General features: G+C 50.6%; 1 long non-coding RNA gene across 1 annotated transcript; it reads left to right on the top strand.

Annotated features, from left to right (window-relative positions):
• Positions 1 to 376: 376 nt before the first annotated feature.
• LOC144284931 (uncharacterized) lies at positions 377 to 4,879 on the top strand. Its single transcript, XR_013353322.1, has 2 exons — positions 377 to 511; positions 4,487 to 4,879. It is a non-coding gene; the product is annotated as an uncharacterized LOC144284931 (long non-coding RNA).
• Positions 4,880 to 14,326: the final 9,447 nt, after the last annotated feature.

Here is a 14,326-nt window from a genome sequence, read left to right as displayed (position 1 = left end):
GGCGGCGGAGGGTGGCCCTGGGCTCGCCCGCTCCCCGCTCCCCGCTCCCCGCGGCCCGAGGACGAGGACGAGGACGAGGCCGGCGGGCCTGGCCAGGGCCCCCGTGGAGCGCCGGGTCTTCCGGGGGGTCTTCCGGGGGGTGTTCCGGGGGGCAGGCCCGCGGCCCACGGGACACTGTCCGCCCGCAGGCCTGGCCTGGGGAAGCTCGCGGCCGTCGGGAGCCGGGAAGGGGGCGGGGGCGGGGGCCGGAGGAGCTCCTCAGGGTGTCCGAGCCCACGCCCACGGCAGGCCTGCCCTCCCGAAGTGCCAGCGCAGGGGACCGGGCAGGAGAGGACAGCCCCGGAGAGCCGTGCAGACGCAGCGGACGCAGCGGACACGTGCCCCGGCCGCATCGTTGGCGGGGGCACGAGACTCGGCCCCTGCTTTCAGACGCCCCCTGAACTTCACGACGGGTTTCTCGCATCCCCGGGCTGGCTGCGTGGAGGGAAGCTGCTACCGGGCAGAGAACCCGGTGCGAACTCAGCTTGGGCCGCTCGCTGCTGGATGAGGGGTGGAGGGAAAGGGAAGGTCGCTTTATTCTGGAAGCTGGCAGCTGGGCCGCCGCTGGACGAACGTCTCAGCACCTTCGCCATCCCCTGAGGGGTGAAGCCGGGGGGTTGCAGGGGAGGGAAGGCGGCTGCACGCTGGAGAGGAGGTGGCCTGGTCCTTAGTCCCATGTTGTCGGCATGACCCCGAGCAGACTTGCTGGTAGCTGCGGCCGCTGATCTTACCTTCCGAGGTGGTCTGGAGCTTCACACACACACACACACACACACACACACACCCGCCCCAAGGCCTGCAAATCTCAAAGTTCTGCGGCAGACCAAGGGACTTCGGTCCGCAAGCACCGAGGGCATAAGCTTGAAGCGAGGTAACCCTTAGGACTGGTTGGCATGCTGATACAAAATCACCCACACCCTTTAAGGGAACAGCTGCATTCCAAGCACTGTCCTCCCAAGGGCTGATGACCCCCTTCCCTGCGTGAACTTGAACTGAGAGAGAAAGAAAGTTCTCAATAGGCACCACTCAATAAGCCCTGCAGAGAGAGAGCCTTGGCCTGACTGCTGGGGTTCCTCAGATTTAGAATATGGGGTATTCAGCACCTCTTACCCACAGCTTTGGACCTTCGCTGCCATTCTTGGGCAACAGGAGAAACCCCCCACCCATATGGGAGAAGTGCAAGTAGATGCAAAGAATAGATGCAAACTGAGGACAGAAAGGGCAGTCAGAGCTGCCATGGATGTTTGTGCAAGTTGCTCACTGCACAAGGGCACCTGGTGGGGGGTGAGGGGTGAGGGATGGGTACCCGGTGCTGGGATCTGGATCTCAGCCCTTACCTGACCACAAAGCCCTGCAGCCTGGCAAGGGCTGTGGCTGCCCAGAGGAGGGTGAGGACGCTTCAGATCACCTGCTCTCCGTGAGCCTGCCCCGACGGCGTGCCTTTTCCTTCCTGCCACCCTTGGGGAGTTTCATGACTTCTTTGGTGAAAAGGCTCCTGTGTGGAGCCCCAGCCCAGGATTCTTTGGTTTCTATGGGCCACAACTCACGTCACTTCTCCCACAAGTAGTAACTCCCTTGGAGGTACACAGTGTGTTGGCTGGGGATGCAAACTTTTCCAGTGTTTGTGGTCTTCATTGGGGGCACTGCTGAGGAATAATGTCAGTGCTCTTGTAGAAGCCTGGTATTTGGTTATGAGGTTTTTCAGGCAGAAAATATGTATTTGCACTGTTCTCTTGACTCTGACCTGGTTCCTTAAACCAAGCTGTGAACAGCCTGCCCTCGTTTCTCTTCAGAATACTTTTTTTTAAAGATTTTATTTATTTATTTTATTTATTTATTTATTTATTTGACAGAGAGAGTGTGTGTGTGTGTGCGTGCAGGGGGAGGGGCAGAGGGAGAAGCAGGCTCCCCGCTGAGCAGGGAGCCCGGATTCCATGGGAGGGGGTTTCTGTCCCAGGACTCTGGGATCATTACCAGAGCCCAAGGCAGACCCTTGACCAAGTGAGCCATCCTGGCACCCTCCCAGCCCCCCACCCACCATAACACTTTAGGCAAAGACACACCACTAGACTAAAAGGTCATGATAGTCCCTGTGGACAGAGATTAAGGTGGGCCCAAAGGTGGATTTATATTTCTTCCATCTGGTCTATAAAATCTGAGTGGCTAAGCACTTTTTGATGTGTGAAATGGGTGAGGTATTTCCCCCTGACCTACCAGAGGACCAGGTAAACATACGCATTTCCTAAGGCTGCTGCAAGAAAGTACTAGGTAGTCCCAGGTGGTGTGGACCACAGAAATGTCCCACCTCACACAGCTGGAGTCTAGAAATCCAGGATCAAGCAGTCACCAGGGATGACCCCTTCTGAGGGCTATCAGGGAAAACCTGCTCCTTGCCTCTCTCCCAGCCTCCAGTGGTTTGCTGGTAATCTTTGGTGTTTTCTGGCTGTAGATACATCACACCAGTCTGCCTTTGTGTTCACATGGTGGTCTCCCAGGACGTGGGTCTGTGTCCAGATCTCCCCTTTGTTAATTTACAGTTATACTGAGTTAGGGCCACCCTAATGGCCTCACCTTGACTAATGGCATCTGGGTGACCCGATCTCCCAATCAGGTCACATTCTGAGGTTCCGGGGGTTGGGATTTGCACGTAGGAATTTGTGAGGACATAATTCAGGTGACAACACCAAGAACTGCAAACAGGACAGCACTAAGATCCGCATATTCTACTCACTGCCATGGAGACAGGAAAAGGGATGTTGTAAGGAAGGGCAAGTTCAGCTCATAAAAGCTGTGAACAGGATGCCTGGGTGGCTCAGTTGGTTAAGTGTCTGCCTTCAGCTCAGGTCATGATCTCAGAGTCCTGGGATCGAGCCCCATGTTGGGCTCCCTGCTCTACAGACAGCTTGCTTCTCCCTCTCCTGCTCCTCCAGCTTGTGCTCTCTCTCTCTCTCTGTCAAATAAATAAGTAAAATATTTAAAAAATAAAAGCCACAAGTAAATTTTTCTTTCTGCATTAGGTTTGTATCAGGATTGTGTCTTATCTGCAGGTAACCAATAAAATCTCCAAGTCAGACAGACAAGCCAAGCCAGTCTCTTACTCCTGTGTTCCCAGACTGTAAAGAGAGGGGTTTCAAAAGCCAGGATAGAGGATCCCTGGGTGGCTCAGCGGTTTAGTGCCTGCCTTCGGCCCAGGGCGTGATCCTGGAGTAACGGGATCGAGTCCCATGTCGGGCTCCCTGCATGGAGCCTGCTTCTCCCTCTGCCTGTGTCTCTGCCTCTATTTCTCTCTGTGTTTCTCATGAATAAATAAATAAAATCTTAAAAAAAAAAAAAAAAAAAAAAAAGCCAGGATAGAGCCTGAGCTGCCTCCGTGGCCAGGGAAATGTATGTGTCTAGAAGGCCTGGCCAATCTGGACTGCCTGAGCCATCATGGACCTTGCAGATCATTATCCCTTTGGCTTTTCAAATCATAAGTTTTCTTAATCATCATTGTGAAGTGTCCTTAAAGTTAACAATAACTGCTTGTTGTAGTTGAGGAGTTTTGCTTGCAGAAATAACTCTGGCTGCAAATCAGTGTTTGTTTTTACTTTTTTTTTTTTTAAGATGTTATTTATTTGAGATAGAGCACAAGCCAGGGGGCAGAAGGAGAGGAGAAGCAGACTCCCCACCAAGCAGGGAGCCCGACATGGGGCTCGATCCCAGGACCCTGGGATCATGACCCAAGCCGAGGGCTGACTCTGACCCAGGCACCTCTGCAAATCAGTGTTTAATTCTTGAGCATGTGGCCAGAATGACTATCATGCTATCTGAGTCATGGTGTTTGAGTCATTTAAATCTGTCACATATAAAGTCATCCATAAACCCAGTTTGGGGCTCTGATGACACAGATGGAGAACAGCCCGCCACCAATGGCCTGTGAAAGCTTCATGGGCAAAGATGCGGTGGAATCAATAAGCCACTAGTTAGAGCTTTGTTCTGTAGACCAAAGGTCCTTGCGTTGCTGTTCATGGGTGGCCTTCAGGGAATCTGTGACCCCCCTGAAAACTGCAAAAATACACGTATTTTACTACAGAGAGGAAAAGACTCCCAGCTTTCATCAGACTCTCCCAGGAATCTATATACAAATCAGTTAAGAACTTCCAACCTTCCTGACTGTCATGCCCTCACCCATCTTTATGCTAAAACAGTAAATCCAATTTTCTTCTAATGTGTAGGTGTTCATCATGAAATTTAGAATTGTTAGCGAAGGGAGCAAGACCTTTAAACTTGACGGTGGTCAGTCTCCCGGTTTGGACCTTGAATTTCCTGTCAGGGTTTTATATATATGGATTTATAATTTAGAATGTGCAGGGTAGGTTCTTGTGGACGTGAATTGGCATATGATGTGGTCCCCTGTGGCCTGGGATCTCTGATGGGTCCCCACTAATAGAAATGTCTATTCCTTTAGGGAGAAGCAAGGACCTTGATGGAACCCGTGGACTTGGTTCCAAGACTGTCAGGGACATAAGACCCTTCCCCAAGAAGTTTGCCTCTGTGGAGGGTTTTTGTTCATGTCAGCTAGAGTTGTGTGGCAGATGACTTCTGCTTGGCTAAAGGATGCATATGTTTGAAATTAGGACAGAAACGCGTCCAATATAATCTGTCTCTCTGTGTGTCTCTCTCTCTATCATGCTCTTATTTGTTTGACCCTCCTCCACCAACTCTACACTATTACCTATGTATGATATTACATGCATGTATAATGGATAGTATTCATGGTACACAGTAGAGAAAGTTCTGTCTGCATTATAAAAAGGACAACCAAATACCAACTTTTAAAGAAATAAAATAGGAAATTTTAGCACTGTTTTAACTATTTTCTTTAGTAGATTTCCTTCACAGCCAGAGATCTTCAATAGCCTCCCCATCAGACATTACTTCTTAACTAATGGGTTTGACTTTTACTTTGGGGAGAGAAGCTTCCTTTTCTCTACTTGCTTGAATTTTTACTTCAATGTCTAGAAGGCTTGGGTCATTTTGATGCACGTGTACAGTTTCCCAAGATCTCCGCCTTACTGTGTGCTGTGACTGTCTCTCTCTCTCTGGCCTTCCCTCTCCTTGTGTTTGACAGGCTGGCAATCATACTAGGTTCATTACTATGCAGAACTGTACAGCATCTGCCCAAATATTCTAGCTGTTTGGGAAGCTTTTGCACAATACCACCAACAGGCAGTATGGCCTAATGACATGCCCGTCCGTGGCCAAGCCTTATGCAGCAGGGTTAGCATCAATGTTCTTCCTGTTGTGTGCTCCTGGTCTCTGTTAAATGCCTGTGTTGTTAACCTGGGCCTTGGAAGGTCCTTACAACTCCCACTTCCAGGGCAGTGAGGGGACTTCAGGCTCTTTCTGGGCCGTGTTTGGTCAGATGTGAAGAGTCTACACCTTGAGGGTGGTCACAACAGGTGCAGGAGAGGTTGGCCCAAGTGTCCATGGTCATGCAATGTCCAGGCTGTGGGTTTCCCCTGAGGGGGAATGGCTTGGTCTGTGGGTCAGAGGTGGGGTCAGACTCTGTCAGACTCCTGAGGCCCTAGGGACACGTGCTTTGGATTAAGGCCTGAGGGAAGATCTGGCTGTGAGGTGTTCTGGTATCGGGACTGGCAGGGAGGAGTGGCCGTGACGTGGGGACAGCATGTGGAGAATCCCTGAATTCTGGGGCTGTTCCCTTGTGAGGGGAGAGGGTGTCCCTGGGGAGTCACAGTGCTCATGCAGGACTCTCCTTTCTCTAGCATGGACAAGTCCTTGAGTGTTCGAGGCCCTTCAGATATCTGAGACAAGTGTCAGGAAGCAGGCCCACCTATCTTGAGGTGAGCAGAGGGGGTGGAGGGGACGTTTAGAGGCAGGTGAGAGGGAGCCATCACAGAAGCAGAACAGGACTGAGAAGGACCAGGGCCCAGCAGGGCACGGAACTCTAAGCTTTGGGCAGGCGACCCCACACCTCAGACAGGGACCCCATGCCTTGGACAGGCAGAGGCAGCCAGGTCAGTTCAGTTCTGATAGAGCCAATTTCAGCCCAACCCAGGGGAAACCGACCCCCAGCTGGTTATGGGGTTGCCAAGGCCTTGTGTCTGGTCTTTCATCCTGAGCAGCCCGGAGCTGCCTGTCGGCTCCAGCGCTGCTATCTAGCCTGGCATCAAGCGGCCCTGCTTCCCTGGGGGCACCCCCCTTTTAGATCCAGGTGGACCCAGAATCAGGCTCTTGTCCTCCCTGAGCTCTGCACAGTCTAGCCTGGAGTGGGTAGTCAGGGCCTTGCAGAAAGACCCCCTCACATCTTCTCCATAGCGAGTTACCCACCGGGGCCCCGGGCACAGGGTCCAGTAGAGGGGCTCTTGACCAGGGTGTGCCCCAGCAGCGCCGGCTCTGAGTGCTTAGCCCAGGAGCGCACTTACCTAGACTGTACTGTGAGGATTGAGCCCCCCTGGAGCCGAGCACCTCCTCACGCCTGCTCCAGCCAATGGATGGGAATAGTCTGATTCGCGGTTAGCCATCTTACTCTCCTATTGACTCGACACCAAAAAAGAGGGATTTTCTGCTTCTTCCTCTTCGCAGGACAGTTGGACTTTTTGTCCTGAAAATGACAGTGTTCCTAGCCCCAAGGGAGAACTGAGTGTCTTATTTTTAAAAGCCTTGATTTACAAAATAATCATAGCACAGGAGATTTGGGATAGAGGAGGGAGGACTTGGGATTGAGTCCAAATAACAGCCCAAGGCTGGAGGATACTGGGTGAGGACAGGTGTTCCCACAGTGCCAGAGACCTGCTCCCAAAGGGCGGGGTGGCGGCAGGGCCTTCCAGGGGCAGGAGGGGGTGTGGGGGGATGAACAGGCATGTGTGGAGGCTGCCTCTGCACCATGCAGCTCCGGAAGGCCGGCCAGGAAGAGGAGTCCATGACACTCACACACAAAGGTTGTATTAGGGTTCTTTAGAGAAATAGACTCAGTAGGACATACCTTGGAATTTCTCAGCCTCTGTCATTGGGTGAGCCAATTCCTCATACATATTGTAAAGGATTATATTTATTACAGGATATTAAAAGAAGTAGCTCACCCAATGATAGAGGCTAAAAAAATCCCAAGATCTGTATGCAGCAGGCTAGAGACCCTGTAGGGCAAATTTAGGGCCTCCTCACCAAGGTGCTCCTGGGCATTTGCTCTCAAACCTGGTGATGAGGGTCTCCCCCCAGCCCATGGGAGTCTTTTACACACTTGTGATGTGAGGTGATGGTTGCTGCTTCTCTGAGTCTCACGTCCCCTGCCTCCCCCTAGTCTCCTGGTGCTTGCACCTGCCGGCATCCAGATTGTTTCAAGTGCTGAGCCCAGATGCTAGAGATTAGCCACGGTGGGAACCATGGGGCTGTGATCCACAGGAGGGTTAGGTCCACCCTAGATGTTACCGAGGGCTGTGTATTCACACACACACACTAGTTGCTCATGATCCAACATGCATGCACTGCTTTCCATGGGAACAGTTCTAGGGGTGGAGCTCCCAGCAAGAGAGGATCTTTGTTTTGACTTGCAAGCAGGTAGCTGATGACTCAGGGAGATGTTTTCCTGCTCTTCTAGAAGTCTCGTTGGATGAGCTTGCGTGCATCCAGGTGGAATGTTTTTTCAGTCCCCGTTGCAGGTGAACCCACACACCTGACTAAAAGGCACTTTTGTCCCTCCATCGGAGCCATGTTAGGCTCTCCTCTGCCCAGCCTAATGCAGGCAGATCTCCCCTAAATGAGGCACAAACTGGACTGCCTGTCACTCCCAACTGATGGCTAAGGTCTCAGAGAGCAACAGAGACAAGGCCAGGGCTGCGGAGTGGGTGTGCGGCCAGAGGAGCTTGAAAGTGAGCCTGCTGAGTAACTGGGCCAGTACCTCGACCTCAGCCCATCTCCTGACTCACATGGACCAGATCAGTGAGAGTGGGGGGTGAAGCCTCTAGGGCACCCAGGTGTGGAGTTAGGCCGGCCAGATGCGGGGAAGGAGGGAGAAGAGATAACTTTGGGAGTCAGAGATGCGTGAAGGCATCCTGGGCAAGCTCCTCGAGCTCTCCGACTGTTTCCTCACCCTACAGTAGGAATTCTAGTGCCTTCCTCACAGTTATGACACAGTAAACAGACACAACAGCTGAATGCAATGTACAAACTTGATTGCATCCTGGTTTGAAAAAAATTGGGGCAATTTAAATATGATCTCTTTAGTATCGTCTAGTATGGAGTATTTGTTCATTTGTTGGTTCGAGAATGGTGTTATACTCTTTAGGAGAACAAGAATTCTTTTCTTTTTTTAAAGATTTTATTATTTATTCATGAGAGACGCACAGAGAGAGGCAGAGACACAGGCAGAGGGAGAAGCAGGCTCCATGCAGGAGCCCCACGCGGGACTCGATCCTAGGACTCCAGGATCACGCCCTGGGCCGAAGGCAGCCGCTCAACCACTGAGCCAGCCAGGTGCCCCGGAGAACATGAATTCTTAGGAAATGCATGCTGAAGTATTTAAGGGCGAAGTTTCCTGAGGTGTGCAGTGCACGGAGATGGTTCAACAAGCAAAAGCGTGTTTGCAAGGAGACAAAGACAAAGCAAATATGGTGAAATGCTCCCTGCTGAAGCTAGGAAGAAGGTATTCAAGGGCTCACTGTTTATTCTTTCCATTTTTTTCTTAATGTTTAAAATGTGTCAAGAGTTGGAGAGAGGGACGCCTGAGTGGCTCAGTGGTTGAGCGTCTGCCTTCGACTCAGAGCCTGATCCCGAGGTCCTGGGATCGAGTCCTGCATTGGGCTCCCAGCAGGCCGCCTGCTTCTCCCTCTGCCTGTGTCTCTGCCTCTCTCTGTGACTCTAATGAATAAAATTTGAAGAAAAAACAGGGGAGAAAAAGAATAAATGAGCAAGGTATGCCAAGCAGCCTACACAGTGCCCATTCGGCAGTATTGTATAAATATTCACTAAGCCACTGGGGGTGACGGCAGCCAAGAATCAGAGACGAACATGCCAGAGTCTGTTCTGGGAATACAGCAATGATTTCTAGAGACAAACGCTAAACAGCAAAACAAGTTTGTGAATTTGTTAACTAAGCTAGTGCTGAAGTGCTCTGAAGACAGTCCCCAGGTGAGGGACAGGGGACCAGGGGGGTGGGAATGCCTCTGACAGGTGGAATGTGAGCTGAGGAGAGACTGTGCCAGGGAGCTGGCCATGCAGAAACTACCCCCCCGCCATCTGTGTGTCCAGGAGCCCTAGAAGGGCGCAGAATGTCGGAGGGGACATCAGCCAAGAGCCTGTGGGAGGGGGGGTGTTTGCTTCCTCCCTAGGAGAAACCAGCCATGCTTTAGTTTATGCTTTTATAACTCTTGGGTCTGTTCAGACAAGTCAGATACCATCACTGTCCCTGGCCCAGTGAACTCCATGGTGTGAGGGCAGGAAGGAGTGACAGGGTGCCTGCGGAGCCACTTCCTGGAAGCCTCCCATGATCTGGAACTGGCCCCAGAGGCAGTCTCAGTGGCCCTTTACACAGACCATGATACTGGTAAAGACACTTCTCAGTAACACGATTAACAAATGGAGGTGTGGTCAACTTCATAAGTAAAGAAATGCAAATTTTGTATTTTCACCCAGCAGATAGCTAAAGACTGAGAAAAATCATATCAGAGCGCCTGGGTGGCTCAGTGGTTGAGCGTCTGCCTTTGGCTCAGGGGGTGATCCTGGGGTCCTGGGAGTCTTGCATCGGGCTCCCTGCAGGGAGCCTGCTTCTCCCTCTGCCTGTGTCTCTGCCTCTCATTCTGTGTCTCTCATGAATAAATAAATAAATAAATAAATAAATAAATAAATAAATAAATAAACTTAAAAAAGAAAAGAAAATTGATAATATCCAGTGCTGGGGTGGGGGTGGGGCTTTGGAGAACAGCCCCTCATCTGTGGTTCCTTTAGTTTCTTATATAGAATTTGGGGAATTTTGACCACACTTGGGCTCAGCAGTTCCATTTTGATGAAGCTGTCCTGAAGATGTCATCAGTTGGATTTTTAAAAACAAGGCACAGGAATGGCACTGAATTATAACTGTAGCTTTTGCAGTGATTTTGCAGAAACAGGACTGCCTGTCCAAATGTCCGCTGGCAGGAGACTGCTTGAATACATGATGTATGCGTATGGATTTAATATGGGTAAAGTTTTGGAAATAAAATATATGTATATATAATAACGACATAGGTAAGATAGGTATAGAAAAAATCCAGAAGACTCTATATTGAAATCTTAATAACAGAGATGTCTGGGGCATGAAATCACTTTCCATAGCATGTATTTCTGTAATATTTAAATTTTGTATCACAAGCATGTATTGCTGTTATAAGCAGGAAAAAAAAAAGGCTTTTGACGTGGGAGAGAGAAGGATGGAAGGAAGGATGACAACAGCAGACAGTGGTTCTCCTCTGGGGGCAGCCAGGATCTGACCCCAACTTGAAACAGTTGGAGAATTCATCTGCCTTAGGGCCTCCCACCAAAGTTGTCAGTGGCCTTCTGACGACAGCACCTGCAAAGCTGGGCCCTCTCCCCAGGGAGCCCCGCCAAGCCCAAGGCAGCCAGTGGTTGAATTTGGGCTTTCTGCCACTTGCAGTCGGGAGTGGCCAATGATGTCCTAACTTGAGGTAAAGAAGGGAGGTAGGGGGAAGATAGTCCAGGGGCTCTTGGGATCCACACCTGTGGACAAGCAGGCTCCAGGAAGGGCTGAAACCAGGGAAACTCCAGGGACCTGAGGAGGGGTTTGCGGGTCCTCTCCCCAGGGAGTGGCCCTACTGGAGTTTTGACAGCTCCCCGCCCTGGGTCTCTCAGATCAAGTGCCAAAATTCCTTCGAGGACAGTCTGATTGGCCTGGCTGTATCGGCCACAGGGTGGGGGTGCAGTGGGAGCACAGAGACCACCTGCATCCGTCCAGGGCAGGCAGCCATGTGGACGGGTGACTTGTTTGTTGTGGCTGCCTGCAGTAACACGGTGACACAGACTGAGCCGCTTAAACAACACAAGTGTGTTATCTCACAGCTCTGGAGGCAAGAAGTCCAAGGTCAGGGCGCAGGCAGGGTTGGTTCCTTCTGAGGTCTGCGGGAAGAGAATCTGTCCTGGGCCTGTCTCCTGTCTTTGGGGGCTTGCCAGTATCTTTGGCCTTCCCTGGCTGGTAGACACATTGCCCTGATCTCCACCTTCATGTTCTCACAGCGTGCTCCCTGTGTGTGTGTCCCAATATCCCCTTTTTATAAGGACACCCGTCATAATGGATTACGGAACCAGCCTACTCGGGGCGGACCGCATCATCATAGTCACTGCCCTAATTTCAAAGTCACATTCTGAAGCTTGGGGGATTAAGACTTTAACATATGAATTTGGGGCAGGGCAGGGTGGAGAGACAAAACTCAACCCATACATAACTGTTATGGTCCAGGTCCAGAGAAAGATCTGGGCTGCAGGGAGAGCTGGAGGAGAGTCAGTGACCTCCTGGAGAGTGAGAAGCCTCTGGGAGCAGATGGGAAACCAGCAGAGTGCAGTGTTAGGAGAGCCACAGACGTGTGGCTTCTGAAGAAATCCGCTGGATTTGGTGATGCGTGGTGCCCTTCACAGGGAACATGGGGGTGGACTCACCAGGGCAGAAACGCTGCAGTGGTGTAAGGAGGCACTTGGGATATGATGGAGTGGAGAAAGTGAGTGTTAAAGTATGTTGGGTGTGCAAGGAAGAAATACGTGTTAGCTGGAGGAGATAGGGACCAAGGAGGCATTTACAACCTGCTCGTGTTTACTGATGATGGGAAAGAAGCTGTAGAAAGGGAGAGACTAAAGGGGAGATCATCATTGTGCCAGCTCACCAGTGTGCCCAAGCTGTGTACCCACAGACCAGGGACCCTGCTCAGTAAATATTTGTGAAATGAAAGTGTGCCTGCACACGAGAGGAGACAGGATCCTGAAAACAGGTTTAAAAGACTGGGCAGGGCCACATTTTGAGTCCACCGTAGCTTCTAATCCCACTTCTTGCTGCCAGTGTTGACTTCACTTCCAGTGCTGTTTGATGCCAGTGCCAACCGTGGTCCAAATTCAAGATGGAATGTAGATGCCCTTGAGCGCCTCTGAGTCAGGAGCCCAGCCCAGTTCAGTGAGCTGTGGCCAGGGGAGCCAGGCTCTGGGGTATCCCCCCACAAGGTCACAGTAGCGTGTCTAAATTTTAAGCACATTGTGTTTTCCTCACTGACTCTTTCTGAGTCCAAACACCTGGAAGGTTAGAGATCCTTGATGTTATAAACTATTTGATAATCATTATCCCAGGAGGAGATACGTAAGGAGGAAGGCAAGTCAGGGTGCTCCTCTCCTAGCTCCAGGTCACATGATAAATAGACAAGCAGCCAATCTCAGCTTGGACAGTGACTACCTCTGAGAGGTAAAAAGGAGAGTAGGGACCTTTCCTTTATTTTTTATACTTTATATACTTGTGAATTATTTTAATTTTTACAATAATCTTTATCAGCTCTAAAAAAAACTCATAATATGCCATCTTTTTAAAACTGGATTTTTATTTAAGAATACACATAAATACATTCTTTCTAGAAAGTGGAAACATTACTGATAAGATTAAAATCTACACTATCTCCTCTGCCAACCCCCCAAACAATCTGCAGCAGAATCCACGATTATTATCACTTTGATGCATATCATTTCACACCTTTAAAATGTATTTTCATGCATGGATATGTCCCCACATTAAATATATAGTCCAGATTTCTGAAGGGATTAAACGTATTTTCATATAGTACTTTTTTTCCACTGGACTTTTTCTCGCAATTACTTGTCTTCAGGGGCCATCCTTTCCTAGTATTCCAACTCCCGGTCCTCCTTCCTTCCTTCTCCCCTAGCAGTAACAAGTCCATGGTCTTAACAAATGCTGATCCTAAAACCAAGCCAATAGAAGTCCCCAGGGTAAGGTTGTCAGATTTAGCAAATAAAAATTTAGGATGCCAGGGGCACCTGGGTGGTTCAATCAGGTAAGTGTCTGACTTGATTTCAGCTCAGCTCATGATCTCTGGGTCATGAGGTCGAGCGTCTTGTCCTTGGGCTCTGCGCTCAGCAGGGAGTCTGCTTCTCTCTCTCTCTCTCTCCCTCTTTCTGCCCCTCCTCCACTCTCTGTCTCTCTAAAATAAATATCCTAATAGGTGGCAGATTAAATTTTAAGTTCAGATAATAATTTTTAAAAAGATTTTATTTATTCATGAGAGACACAGAAACAGAGGCAGAGGGAGAAGCAGAGAGGACACCATGTAGGGAGCCTGATGTGGGACTCGATTCGGGGTCTCCAGGGTTACGCCCTGGGCCGAACGCAGGCGCTAAACCGCTGAGTCACGCAGGGATCCCAATGAATGGTTTTTAAATAGAAGTACACACAGTGCTTGGGATATACTAAAAAGTATTGTGTTTCTGAAATTCAGAGTTAACAGAGTGTCTTGTGTTGTTGTCAATCCAACCTTAGGGTGCTTGTTAAAAATACCACTGGCCTCATCCCCTCATGAGATGCAGTAAGTGCAGGTGAAGCCCAACCAGGAGTATGTGTACTTTTAAATGGTATTCAGGTCACTAGGCAGGCTTGGGAACCCTGTCCTGCACCACATCAGGCTGACTGGCAACCAGGCTCCTCTCCCTGTGAAAATACATCTTCATGCTTATTTATCCCTACTACCCTAACTCATTAAAAATGAGTTTTTAATGAGTTAGGGTAATAGGAGTCATGCCTCCAAGAGTGGCTGTCCCTAGAGCTTCTGTGGGTGGGGAAGGCCTCTCCGCTGTGGTGCCTCTTCTGCACTACACGGTCAGGACAACCAGCTCTGCTGCTTTTCCTCAGGCCGCCCAATTTCTTTTGGACCCGCTGATTTTTTTTTTTTTTTTTAGGTCCCAGGATCTGTTACAGACTTGGCCAACAGCTCTCAGGCTATAACCCTCAAAATCAACAAAATGGCAGAGGGCCGTGGGACTGGGGACAAAAGAAGAGGAAGGAGTCAGGCGGGGCTCTGGGTTCGCCCTCATGCCTCCAATTCCCGTTCTGTGCCCCCCGACGGGCGGGCGGGCGCTCGGCCCTCGCTCCGCGGCCAGGTGAAGGCGGCTCCGGAGCCCGAGGGGCGTGGCCAGCAGACCCCGCCCAGCCCATCGCGGCGGGGGCCTTGGGTGGGCGGGGGGAGGGCGGGGGGAGGGCGGGGGCGTGGCCTGGGAGCTTGACCAATTCCGACCCGGGAGGAGAAATTGCCTCGCT

The sequence above is a fragment of the Canis aureus genome, chromosome 15 (assembly GCF_053574225.1).
Source record: "Canis aureus isolate CA01 chromosome 15, VMU_Caureus_v.1.0, whole genome shotgun sequence".
NCBI classification, from domain to species: Eukaryota; Metazoa; Chordata; class Mammalia; order Carnivora; family Canidae; genus Canis; species Canis aureus.
This window is presented reverse-complemented; position numbering and strand designations above follow the sequence as displayed.